An 11,902-nucleotide genomic window follows, 5' to 3' on the forward strand; every position below is an offset into this window, starting at 1 on the left:
TGAAAGGCACAACGTGCAGGCTTCTTTCCCAAGGGCGAGTTGGGCCGCACAGCATCTTGCTTCCAGCTCTTTGGGAAGCTAAGATACAACTCGCTCTGGACAGTGCTCTTACAGACTACCGGGAACATGTCTTCCAAAGGCCTGTGAAACGCAGTTTCTTTGCAGGCCTGATCTGGCTGAAGTAGGACTTCTGCTCTGGGTGTGCTACTTTGCCCTAGAGCTGAAAGGCACAACGTGCAGGCTTCTTTCCAAAGGGCGAGTTGGGCCCCACAGCATCTTGCTTCCAGCTCTTTGGGAAGCTAAGAAACAACTCGCTCTGCTCAGTGCACTTACAGCCTACCGGGAACGTCTCTTCCAAAGGCCTGTGAAACGCAGTTTCTTTGCAGGCCTGATCTGGCTGAAGTAGGACTTCTGCTCTGGGTGTGCTACTTTGCCCTAGAGCTGAAAGGCACAACGTGCAGGCTTCTTTCCAAAGGGCGAGTTGGGCCCCACAGCATCTTGCTTCCAGCTCTTTGGGAAGCTAAGAAACAACTCGCTCTGCACAGTGCTCTTACAGCCTACCGGGAACATCTCTTCCAAAGGCCTGTGAAACGCAGTTTCTTTGCAGGCCTGATCTGGCTGAAGTAGGACTTCTGCTCTGGGTGTGCTACTTTGCCCTAGAGCTGAAAGGCACAACGTGCAGGCTTCTTTCCAAAGGGCGAGTTGGGCCCCACAGCATCTTGCTTCCAGCTCTTTGGGAAGCTAAGAAACAACTCGCTCTGCACAGTGCTCTTACAGCCTACCGGGAACATGTCTTCCAAAGGCCTGTGAAACGCAGTTTCTTTGCAGGCCTGATCTGGCTGAAGTAGGACTTCTGCTCTGGGTGTGCTACTTTGCCCTAGAGCTGAAAGGCACAACGTGCAGGCTTCTTTCCAAAGGGCGAGTTGGGCCCCACAGCATCTTGCTTCCAGCTCTTTGGGAAGCTAAGAAACAACTCGCTCTGCACAGTGCTCTTACAGCCTACCGGGAACATCTATTCCAAAGGCCTGTGAAACGCAGTTTCTTTGCAGGCCTGATCTGGCTGAAGTAGGACTTCTGCTCTGGGTGTGTTACTTTGCCCTAGAGCTGAAAGGCACAACGTGCAGGCTTCTTTCCAAAGGGCGAGTTGGGCCCCACAGCATCTTGCTTCCAGCTCTTTGGGAAGCTAAGAAACAACTCGCTCTGCACAGTGCTCTTACAGCCTAGTGGGAACATCTCTTCCAAAGGCCTGTGAAACGCAGTTTCTTTGCAGGCCTGAACTGGCTGAAGTAGACTTCTGCTCTGGGTGTGCTACATTGCCATAGAGCTGAGAGGCACAACGTGCAGGCTTCTTTCCAAAGGGCGAGTTGGGCCCCACAGCATCTTGCTTCCAGCTCTTTGGGAAGCTAAGAAACAACTCGCTCTGCACAGTGCTCTTACAGCCTACCGGGAACATCTCTTCCAAAGGCCTGTGAAACGCAGTTTCTTTGCAGGCCTGATCTGGCTGAAGTAGGACTTCTGCTCTGGGTGTGCTACTTTGCCCTAGAGCTGAAAGGCACAACGTGCAGGCTTCTTTCCAAAGGGCGAGTTGGGCCCCACAGCATCTTGCTTCCAGCTCTTTGGGAAGCTAAGAAACAACTCGCTCTGCACAGTGCTCTTACAGCCTACCGGGAACATGTCTTCCAAAGGCCTGTGAAACGCAGTTTCTTTGCAGGCCTGATCTGGCTGAAGTAGGACTTCTGCTCTGGGTGTGCTACTTTGCCCTAGAGCTGAAAGGCACAACGTGCAGGCTTCTTTCCAAAGGGCGAGTTGGGCCCCACAGCATCTTGCTTCCAGCTCTTTGGGAAGCTAAGAAACAACTCGCTCTGCACAGTGCTCTTACAGCCTACCGGGAACATCTATTCCAAAGGCCTGTGAAACGCACTTTCTTTGCAGGCCTGATCTGGCTGAAGTAGGACTTCTGCTCTGGGTGTGTTACTTTGCCCTAGAGCTGAAAGGCACAACGTGCAGGCTTCTTTCCAATGGGCGAGTTGGGCCCCACAGCATCTTGCTTCCAGCTCTTTGGGAAGCTAAGAAACAACTCGCTCTGCATAGTGCTCTTACAGCCTACCGGGAACATCTATTCCAAAGGCCTGTGAAACGCAGTTTCTTTGCAGGCCTGATCTGGCTGAAGTAGGACTTCTGCTCTGGGTGTGTTACTTTGCCCTAGAGCTGAAAGGCACAACGTGCAGGCTTCTTTCCAAAGGGCGAGTTGGGCCCCACAGCATCTTGCTTCCAGCTCTTTGGGAAGCTAAGAAACAACTCGCTCTGCACAGTGCTCTTACAGCCTAGTGGGAACATCTCTTCCAAAGGCCTGTGAAACGCAGTTTCTTTGCAGGCCTGAACTGGCTGAAGTAGACTTCTGCTCTGGGTGTGCTACATTGCCATAGAGCTGAGAGGCACAACGTGCAGGCTTCTTTCCAAAGGGCGAGTTGGGCCCCACAGCATCTTGCTTCCAGCTCTTTGGGAAGCTAAGAAACAACTCGCTCTGCACAGTGCTCTTACAGCCTACCGGGAACATCTCTTCCAAAGGCCTGTGAAACGCAGTTTCTTTGCAGGCCTGATCTGGCTGAAGTAGGACTTCTGCTCTGGGTGTGCTACTTTGCCCTAGAGCTGAAAGGCACAACGTGCAGGCTTCTTTCCAAAGGGCGAGTTGGGCCCCACAGCATCTTGCTTCCAGCTCTTTGGGAAGCTAAGAAACAACTCGCTCTGCACAGTGCTCTTACAGCCTACCGGGAACATGTCTTCCAAAGGCCTGTGAAACGCAGTTTCTTTGCAGGCCTGATCTGGCTGAAGTAGGACTTCTGCTGTGGGTGTGCTACTTTGCCCTAGAGCTGAAAGGCACAACGTGCAGGCTTCTTTCCAAAGGGCGAGTTGGGCCCCACAGCATCTTGCTTCCAGCTCTTTGGGAAGCTAAGAAACAACTCGCTCTGCACAGTGCTCTTACAGCCTACCGGGAACATCTATTCCAAAGGCCTGTGAAACGCACTTTCTTTGCAGGCCTGATCTGGCTGAAGTAGGACTTCTGCTCTGGGTGTGTTACTTTGCCCTAGAGCTGAAAGGCACAACGTGCAGGCTTCTTTCCAAAGGGCGAGTTGGGCCCCACAGCATCTTGCTTCCAGCTCTTTGGGAAGCTAAGAAACAACTCGCTCTGCACAGTGCTCTTACAGCCTACCGGGAACATCTCTTCCAAAGGCCTGTGAAACGCAGTTTCTTTGCAGGCCTGAACTGGCTGAAGTAGACTTCTGCTCTGGGTGTTCTACATTGCCCTAGAGCTGAGAGGCACAACGTGCGGGCTTCTTTCCAAAGGGCGAGTTGGGCCCCACAGCATCTTGCTTCCAGCTCTTTGGGAAGCTAAGAAACAACTCGCTCTGCACAGTGCTCTTACAGCCTACCGGGAACATCTCTTCCAAAGGCCTGTGAAACGCAGTTTCTTTGCAGGCCTGATCTGGCTGAAGTAGGACTTCTGCTCTGGGTGTGCTACTTTGCCCTAGAGCTGAAAGGCACAACGTGCAGGCTTCTTTCCAAAGGGCGAGTTGGGCCCCACAGCATCTTGCTTCCAGCTCTTTGGGAAGCTAAGAAACAACTCGCTCTGCACAGTGCTCTTACAGCCTACCGGGAACGTCTCTTCCAAAGGCCTGTGAAACGCAGTTTCTTTGCAGGCCTGATCTGGCTGAAGTAGGACTTCTGCTCTGGGTGTGCTACTTTGCCCTAGAGCTGAAAGGCACAACGTGCAGGCTTCTTTCCAAAGGGCGAGTTGGGCCCCACAGCATCTTGCTTCCAGCTCTTTGGGAAGCTAAGAAACAACTCGCTCTGCACAGTGCTCTTACAGCCTAGTGGGAACATCTCTTCCAAAGGCCTGTGAAACGCAGTTTCTTTGCAGGCCTGATGTAGCTGAAGTAGGACTTCTGCTCTAGGTGTGCTACTTTGCCCTAGAGCTGAAAGGCACAACGTGCAGGCTTCTTTCCAAAGGGCGAGTTGGGCCCCACAGCATCTTGCTTCCTTCTCTTTGGGAAGCTAAGAAACAACTCTCTCTGCACAGTGCTCTTACAGCCTAGTGGGAACATCTCTTCCAAAGGCCTGTGAAACGCAGTTTCTTTGCAGGCCTCATCTGGCTGAAGTAGGACTTCTGCTCTGGGTGTGCTACTTTGCCCTAGAGCTGAAAGGCACAACGTGCAGGCTTCTTTCCCAAGGGCGAGTTGGGCCGCACAGCATCTTGCTTCCAGCTCTTTGGGAAGCTAAGAAACAACTCGCTCTGCTCAGAGCTCTTACAGAATACCGGAAACATGTCTTCCAAAGGCCTGTGAAACGCAGTTTCTTTGCAGGCCTGATCTGGCTGAAGTAGAACTTCTGCTCTGGGTGTGCTACTTTGCCCTAGAGCTGAAAGGCACAACGTGCAGGCTTCTTTCCAAAGGGCGAGTTGGGCCCCACAGCATCTTGCTTCCAGCTCTTTGGGAAGCTAAGAAACAACTCGCTCTGCACAGTGCTCTTACAGCCTAGTGGGAACATCTCTTCCAAAGGCCTGTGAAACGCAGTTTCTTTGCAGGCCTGATGTAGCTGAAGTAGGACTTCTGCTCTAGGTGTGCTACTTTGCCCTAGAGCTGAAAGGCACAACGTGCAGGCTTCTTTCCAAAGGGCGAGTTGGGCCCCACAGCATCTTGCTTCCTTCTCTTTGGGAAGCTAAGAAACAACTCTCTCTGCACAGTGCTCTTACAGCCTAGTGGGAACATCTCTTCCAAAGGCCTGTGAAACGCAGTTTCTTTGCAGGCCTGATCTGGCTGAAGTAGGACTTCTGCTCTGGGTGTGCTACTTTGCCCTAGAGCTGAAAGGCACAACGTGCAGGCTTCTTTCCAAAGGGCGAGTTGGGCCCCACAGCATCTTGCTTCCAGCTCTTTGGGAAGCTAAGAAACAACTCGCTCTGCACAGTGCTCTTACAGCCTACCGGGAACGTCTCTTCCAAAGGCCTGTGAAACGCAGTTTCTTTGCAGGCCTGATCTGGCTGAAGTAGGACTTCTGCTCTGGGTGTGCTACTTTGCCCTAGAGCTGAAAGGCAGAACGTGCAGGCTTCTTTCCAAAGGGCGAGTTGGGCCCCACAGCATCTTGCTTCCAGCTCTTTGGGAAGCTAAGAAACAACTCGCTCTGCACAGTGCTCTTACAGCCTAGTGGGAACATCTCTTCCAAAGGCCTGTGAAACGCAGTTTCTTTGCAGGCCTGATGTAGCTGAAGTAGGACTTCTGCTCTAGGTGTGCTACTTTGCCCTAGAGCTGAAAGGCACAACGTGCAGGCTTCTTTCCAAAGGGCGAGTTGGGCCCCACAGCATCTTGCTTCCTTCTCTTTGGGAAGCTAAGAAACAACTCTCTCTGCACAGTGCTCTTACAGCCTAGTGGGAACATCTCTTCCAAAGGCCTGTGAAACGCAGTTTCTTTGCAGGCCTCATCTGGCTGAAGTAGGACTTCTGCTCTGGGTGTGCTACTTTGCCCTAGAGCTGAAAGGCACAACGTGCAGGCTTCTTTCCCAAGGGCGAGTTGGGCCGCACAGCATCTTGCTTCCAGCTCTTTGGGAAGCTAAGAAACAACTCGCTCTGCTCAGAGCTCTTACAGAATACCGGAAACATGTCTTCCAAAGGCCTGTGAAACGCAGTTTCTTTGCAGGCCTGATCTGGCTGAAGTAGGACTTCTGCTCTGGGTGTGCTACTTTGCCCTAGAGCTGAAAGGCACAACGTGCAGGCTTCTTTCCAAAGGGCGAGTTGGGCCCCACAGCATCTTGCTTCCAGCTCTTTGGGAAGCTAAGAAACAACTCGCTCTGCACAGTGCTCTTACAGCCTAGTGGGAACATCTCTTCCATAGACCTGTGAAACGCAGTTTCTTTGCAGGCCTGATCTGGCTGAAGTAGGACTTGTTCTCTGGGTGTGCTACTTTGCCCTAGAGCTGAAAGGCACAACGTGCAGGCTTCTTAACAAAGGGTGAGTTGGGCCCCACAGCATCTTGCTTCCAGCTCTTTGGGAAGCTAAGAAACAACTCGCTCTGCACAGTGCTCTTAGAGCCTACGGGGAACATCTCTTCCATAGACCTGTGAAACGCAGTTTCTTTGCAGGCCTGATCTGGCTGAAGTAGGACTTCTGCTCTGGGTGTGTTACTTTGCCCTAGAGCTGAAAGGCACAACGTGCAGGCTTCTTTCCAAAGGGCGAGTTGGGCCCCACAGCATCTTGCTTCCAGCTCTTTGGGAAGCTAAGAAACAACTCGCTCTGCACAGTGCTCTTACAGCCTAGTGGGAACATCTCTTCCAAAGGCCTGTGAAACGCAGTTTCTTTGCAGGCCTGAACTGGCTGAAGTAGACTTCTGCTCTGGGTGTGCTACATTGCCCTAGAGCTGAGAGGCACAACGTGCAGGCTTCTTTCCAAAGGGCGAGTTGGGCCCCACAGCATCTTGCTTCCAGCTCTTTGGGAAGCTAAGAAACAACTCGCTCTGCACAGTGCTCTTACAGCCTACCGGGAACATCTCTTCCAAAGGCCTGTGAAACGCAGTTTCTTTGCAGGCCTGATCTGGCTGAAGTAGGACTTCTGCTCTGGGTGTGCTACTTTGCCCTAGAGCTGAAAGGCACAACGTGCAGGCTTCTTTCCAAAGGGCGAGTTGGGCCCCACAGCATCTTGCTTCCAGCTCTTTGGGAAGCTAAGAAACAACTCGCTCTGCACAGTGCTCTTACAGCCTACCGGGAACATGTCTTCCAAAGGCCTGTGAAACGCAGTTTCTTTGCAGGCCTGATCTGGCTGAAGTAGGACTTCTGCTGTGGGTGTGCTACTTTGCCCTAGAGCTGAAAGGCACAACGTGCAGGCTTCTTTCCAAAGGGCGAGTTGGGCCCCACAGCATCTTGCTTCCAGCTCTTTGGGAAGCTAAGAAACAACTCGCTCTGCACAGTGCTCTTACAGCCTACCGGGAACATCTATTCCAAAGGCCTGTGAAACGCACTTTCTTTGCAGGCCTGATCTGGCTGAAGTAGGACTTCTGCTCTGGGTGTGTTACTTTGCCCTAGAGCTGAAAGGCACAACGTGCAGGCTTCTTTCCAAAGGGCGAGTTGGGCCGCACAGCATCTTGCTTCCAGCTCTTTGGGAAGCTAAGAAACAACTCGCTCTGCACAGTGCTCTTAGAGCCTACGGGGAACATCTCTTCCATAGACCTGTGAAACGCAGTTTCTTTGCAGGCCTGATCTGGCTGAAGTAGGACTTCTGCTCTGGGTGTGCTACTTTGCCCTAGAGCTGAAAGGCACAACGTGCAGGCTTCTTTCCAAAGGGCGAGTTGGGCCCCACAGCATCTTGCTTCCAGCTCTTTGGGAAGCTAAGAAACAACTCGCTCTGCACAGTGCTCTTACAGCCTACCGGGAACATGTCTTCCAAAGGCCTGTGAAACGCAGTTTCTTTGCAGGCCTGATCTGGCTGAAGTAGGACTTCTGCTCTGGGTGTGCTACTTTGCCCTAGAGCTGAAAGGCACAACGTGCAGGCTTCTTTCCAAAGGGCGAGTTGGGCCCCACAGCATCTTGCTTCCAGCTCTTTGGGAAGCTAAGAAACAACTCGCTCTGCACAGTGCTCTTACAGCCTACCGGGAACATGTCTTCCAAAGGCCTGTGAAACGCAGTTTCTTTGCAGGCCTGATCTGGCTGAAGTAGGACTTCTGCTCTGGGTGTGCTACTTTGCCCTAGAGCTTAAAGGCACAACGTGCAGGCTTCTTTCCAAAGGGCGAGTTGGGCCCCACAGCATCTTGCTTCCAGCTCTTTGGGAAGCTAAGAAACAACTCGCTCTGCACAGTGCTCTTACAGCCTACCGGGAACATCTATTCCAAAGGCCTGTGAAACGCAGTTTCTTTGCAGGCCTGATCTGGCTGAAGTAGGACTTCTGCTCTGGGTGTGTTACTTTGCCCTAGAGCTGAAAGGCACAACGTGCAGGCTTCTTTCCAAAGGGCGAGTTGGGCCCCACAGCATCTTGCTTCCAGCTCTTTGGGAAGCTAAGAAACAACTCGCTCTGCACAGTGCTCTTACAGCCTAGTGGGAACATCTCTTCCAAAGGCCTGTGAAACGCAGTTTCTTTGCAGGCCTGAACTGGCTGAAGTAGACTTCTGCTCTGGGTGTGCTACATTGCCCTAGAGCTGAGAGGCACAACGTGCAGGCTTCTTTCCAAAGGGCGAGTTGGGCCCCACAGCATCTTGCTTCCAGCTCTTTGGGAAGCTAAGAAACAACTCGCTCTGCACAGTGCTCTTACAGCCTACCGGGAACATCTCTTCCAAAGGCCTGTGAAACGCAGTTTCTTTGCAGGCCTGATCTGGCTGAAGTAGGACTTCTGCTCTGGGTGTGCTACTTTGCCCTAGAGCTGAAAGGCACAACGTGCAGGCTTCTTTCCAAAGGGCGAGTTGGGCCCCACAGCATCTTGCTTCCAGCTCTTTGGGAAGCTAAGAAACAACTCGCTCTGCACAGTGCTCTTACAGCCTACCGGGAACATGTCTTCCAAAGGCCTGTGAAACGCAGATTCTTTGCAGGCCTGATCTGGCTGAAGTAGGACTTCTGCTGTGGGTGTGCTACTTTGCCCTAGAGCTGAAAGGCACAACGTGCAGGCTTCTTTCCAAAGGGCGAGTTGGGCCCCACAGCATCTTGCTTCCAGCTCTTTGGGAAGCTAAGAAACAACTCGCTCTGCACAGTGCTCTTACAGCCTACCGGGAACATCTATTCCAAAGGCCTGTGAAACGCACTTTCTTTGCAGGCCTGATCTGGCTGAAGTAGGACTTCTGCTCTGGGTGTGTTACTTTGCCCAAGAGCTGAAAGGCACAACGTGCAGGCTTCTTTCCAAAGGGCGAGTTGGGCCCCACAGCATCTTGCTTCCAGCTCTTTGGGAAGCTAAGAAACAACTCGCTCTGCACAGAGCTCTTACAGCCTACCGGGAACATCTATTACAAAGGCCTGTGAAACGCAGTTTCTTTGCAGGCCTGAACTGGCTGAAGTAGACTTCTGCTCTGGGTGTTCTACATTGCCCTAGAGCTGAGAGGCACAACGTGCAGGCTTCTTTCCAAAGGGCGAGTTGGGCCCCACAGCATCTTGCTTCCAGCTCTTTGGGAAGCTAAGAAACAACTCGCTCTGCACAGTGCTCTTACAGCCTACCGGGAACATCTCTTCCAAAGGCCTGTGAAACGCAGTTTCTTTGCAGGCCTGATCTGGCTGAAGTAGGACTTCTGCTCTGGGTGTGCTACTTTGCCCTAGAGCTGAAAGGCACAACGTGCAGGCTTCTTTCCAAAGGGCGAGTTGGGCCCCACAGCATCTTGCTTCCAGCTCTTTGGGAAGCTAAGAAACAACTCGCTCTGCACAGTGCTCTTACAGCCTACCGGGAACATCTCTTCCAAAGGCCTGTGAAACGCAGTTTCTTTGCAGGCCTGATCTGGCTGAAGTAGGACTTCTGCTCTGGGTGTGCTACTTTGCCCTAGAGCTGAAAGGCACAACGTGCAGGCTTCTTTCCAAAGGGCGAGTTGGGCCCCACAGCATCTTGCTTCCTTCTCTTTGGGAAGCTAAGAAACAACTCTCTCTGCACAGTGCTCTTACAGCCTAGTGGGAACATCTCTTCCAAAGGCCTGTGAAACGCAGTTTCTTTGCAGGCCTGATCTGGCTGAAGTAGGACTTCTGCTCTGGGTGTGCTACTTTGCCCTAGAGCTGAAAGGCACAACGTGCAGGCTTCTTTCCCAAGGGCGAGTTGGGCCGCACAGCATCTTGCTTCCAGCTCTTTGGGAAGCTAAGATACAACTCGCTCTGGACAGTGCTCTTACAGACTACCGGGAACATGTCTTCCAAAGGCCTGTGAAACGCAGTTTCTTTGCAGGCCTGATCTGGCTGAAGTAGGACTTCTGCTCTGGGTGTGCTACTTTGCCCTAGAGCTGAAAGGCACAACGTGCAGGCTTCTTTCCAAAGGGCGAGTTGGGCCCCACAGCATCTTGCTTCCAGCTCTTTGGGAAGCTAAGAAACAACTCGCTCTGCTCAGTGCACTTACAGCCTACCGGGAACGTCTCTTCCAAAGGCCTGTGAAACGCAGTTTCTTTGCAGGCCTGATCTGGCTGAAGTAGGACTTGTGCTCTGGGTGTGCTAATTTGCCCTAGAGCTGAAAGGCACAACGTGCAGGCTTCTTAACAAAGGGTGAGTTGGGCCCCACAGCATCTTGCTTCCAGCTCGTTGGGAAGCTAAGAAACAACTCGCTCTGCACAGTGCTCTTAGAGCCTACGGGGAACATCTCTTCCATAGACCTGTGAAACGCAGTTTCTTTGCAGGCCTGATCTGGCTGAAGTAGGACTTCTGCTCTGGGTGTGCTACTTTGCCCTAGAGCTGAAAGGCACAACGTGCAGGCTTCTTTCCAAAGGGCGAGTTGGGCCCCACAGCATCTTGCTTCCAGCTCTTTGGGAAGCTAAGAAACAACTCGCTCTGCACAGTGCTCTTACAGCCTACCGGGAACATCTCTTCCAAAGGCCTGTGAAACGCAGTTTCTTTGCAGGCCTGATCTGGCTGAAGTAGGACTTCTGCTCTGGGTGTGCTACTTTGCCCTAGAGCTGAAAGGCACAACGTGCAGGCTTCTTTCCAAAGGGCGAGTTGGGCCGCACAGCATCTTGCTTCCAGCTCTTTGGGAAGCTAAGAAACAACTCGCTCTGCACAGTGCTCTTACAGCCTACCGGGAACATGTCTTCCAAAGGCCTGTGAAACGCAGTTTCTTTGCAGGCCTGATCTGGCTGAAGTAGGACTTCTGCTCTGGGTGTGCTACTTTGCCCTAGAGCTGAAAGGCACAACGTGCAGGCTTCTTTCCAAAGGGCGAGTTGGGCCCCACAGCATCTTGCTTCCAGCTCTTTGGGAAGCTAAGAAACAACTCGCTCTGCACAGTGCTCCTACAGCCTACCGGGAACATCTATTCCAAAGGCCTGTGAAACGCAGTTTCTTTGCAGGCCTGATCTGGCTGAAGTAGGACTTCTGCTCTGGGTGTGTTACTTTGCCCTAGAGCTGAAAGGCACAACGTGCAGGCTTCTTTCCAAAGGGCGAGTTGGGCCCCACAGCATCTTGCTTCCAGCTCTTTGGGAAGCTAAGAAACAACTCGCTCTGCACAGTGCTCTTACAGCCTAGTGGGAACATCTCTTCCAAAGGCCTGTGAAACGCAGTTTCTTTGCAGGCCTGAACTGGCTGAAGTAGACTTCTGCTCTGGGTGTGCTACATTGCCATAGAGCTGAGAGGCACAACGTGCAGGCTTCTTTCCAAAGGGCGAGTTGGGCCCCACAGCATCTTGCTTCCAGCTCTTTGGGAAGCTAAGAAACAACTCGCTCTGCACAGTGCTCTTACAGCCTACCGGGAACATCTCTTCCAAAGGCCTGTGAAACGCAGTTTCTTTGCAGGCCTGATCTGGCTGAAGTAGGACTTCTGCTCTGGGTGTGCTACTTTGCCCTAGAGCTGAAAGGCACAACGTGCAGGCTTCTTTCCAAAGGGCGAGTTGGGCCCCACAGCATCTTGCTTCCAGCTCTTTGGGAAGCTAAGAAACAACTCGCTCTGCACAGTGCTCTTACAGCCTACCGGGAACATGTCTTCCAAAGGCCTGTGAAACGCAGTTTCTTTGCAGGCCTGATCTGGCTGAAGTAGGACTTCTGCTGTGGGTGTGCTACTTTGCCCTAGAGCTGAAAGGCACAACGTGCAGGCTTCTTTCCAAAGGGCGAGTTGGGCCCCACAGCATCTTGCTTCCAGCTCTTTGGGAAGCTAAGAAACAACTCGCTCTGCACAGTGCTCTTACAGCCTACCGGGAACATCTATTCCAAAGGCCTGTGAAACGCACTTTCTTTGCAGGCCTGATCTGGCTGAAGTAGGACTTCTGCTC

This window comes from Equus caballus, chromosome 9 (assembly GCF_041296265.1).
Source record: "Equus caballus isolate H_3958 breed thoroughbred chromosome 9, TB-T2T, whole genome shotgun sequence".
NCBI lineage: Eukaryota > Metazoa > Chordata > Mammalia > Perissodactyla > Equidae > Equus > Equus caballus.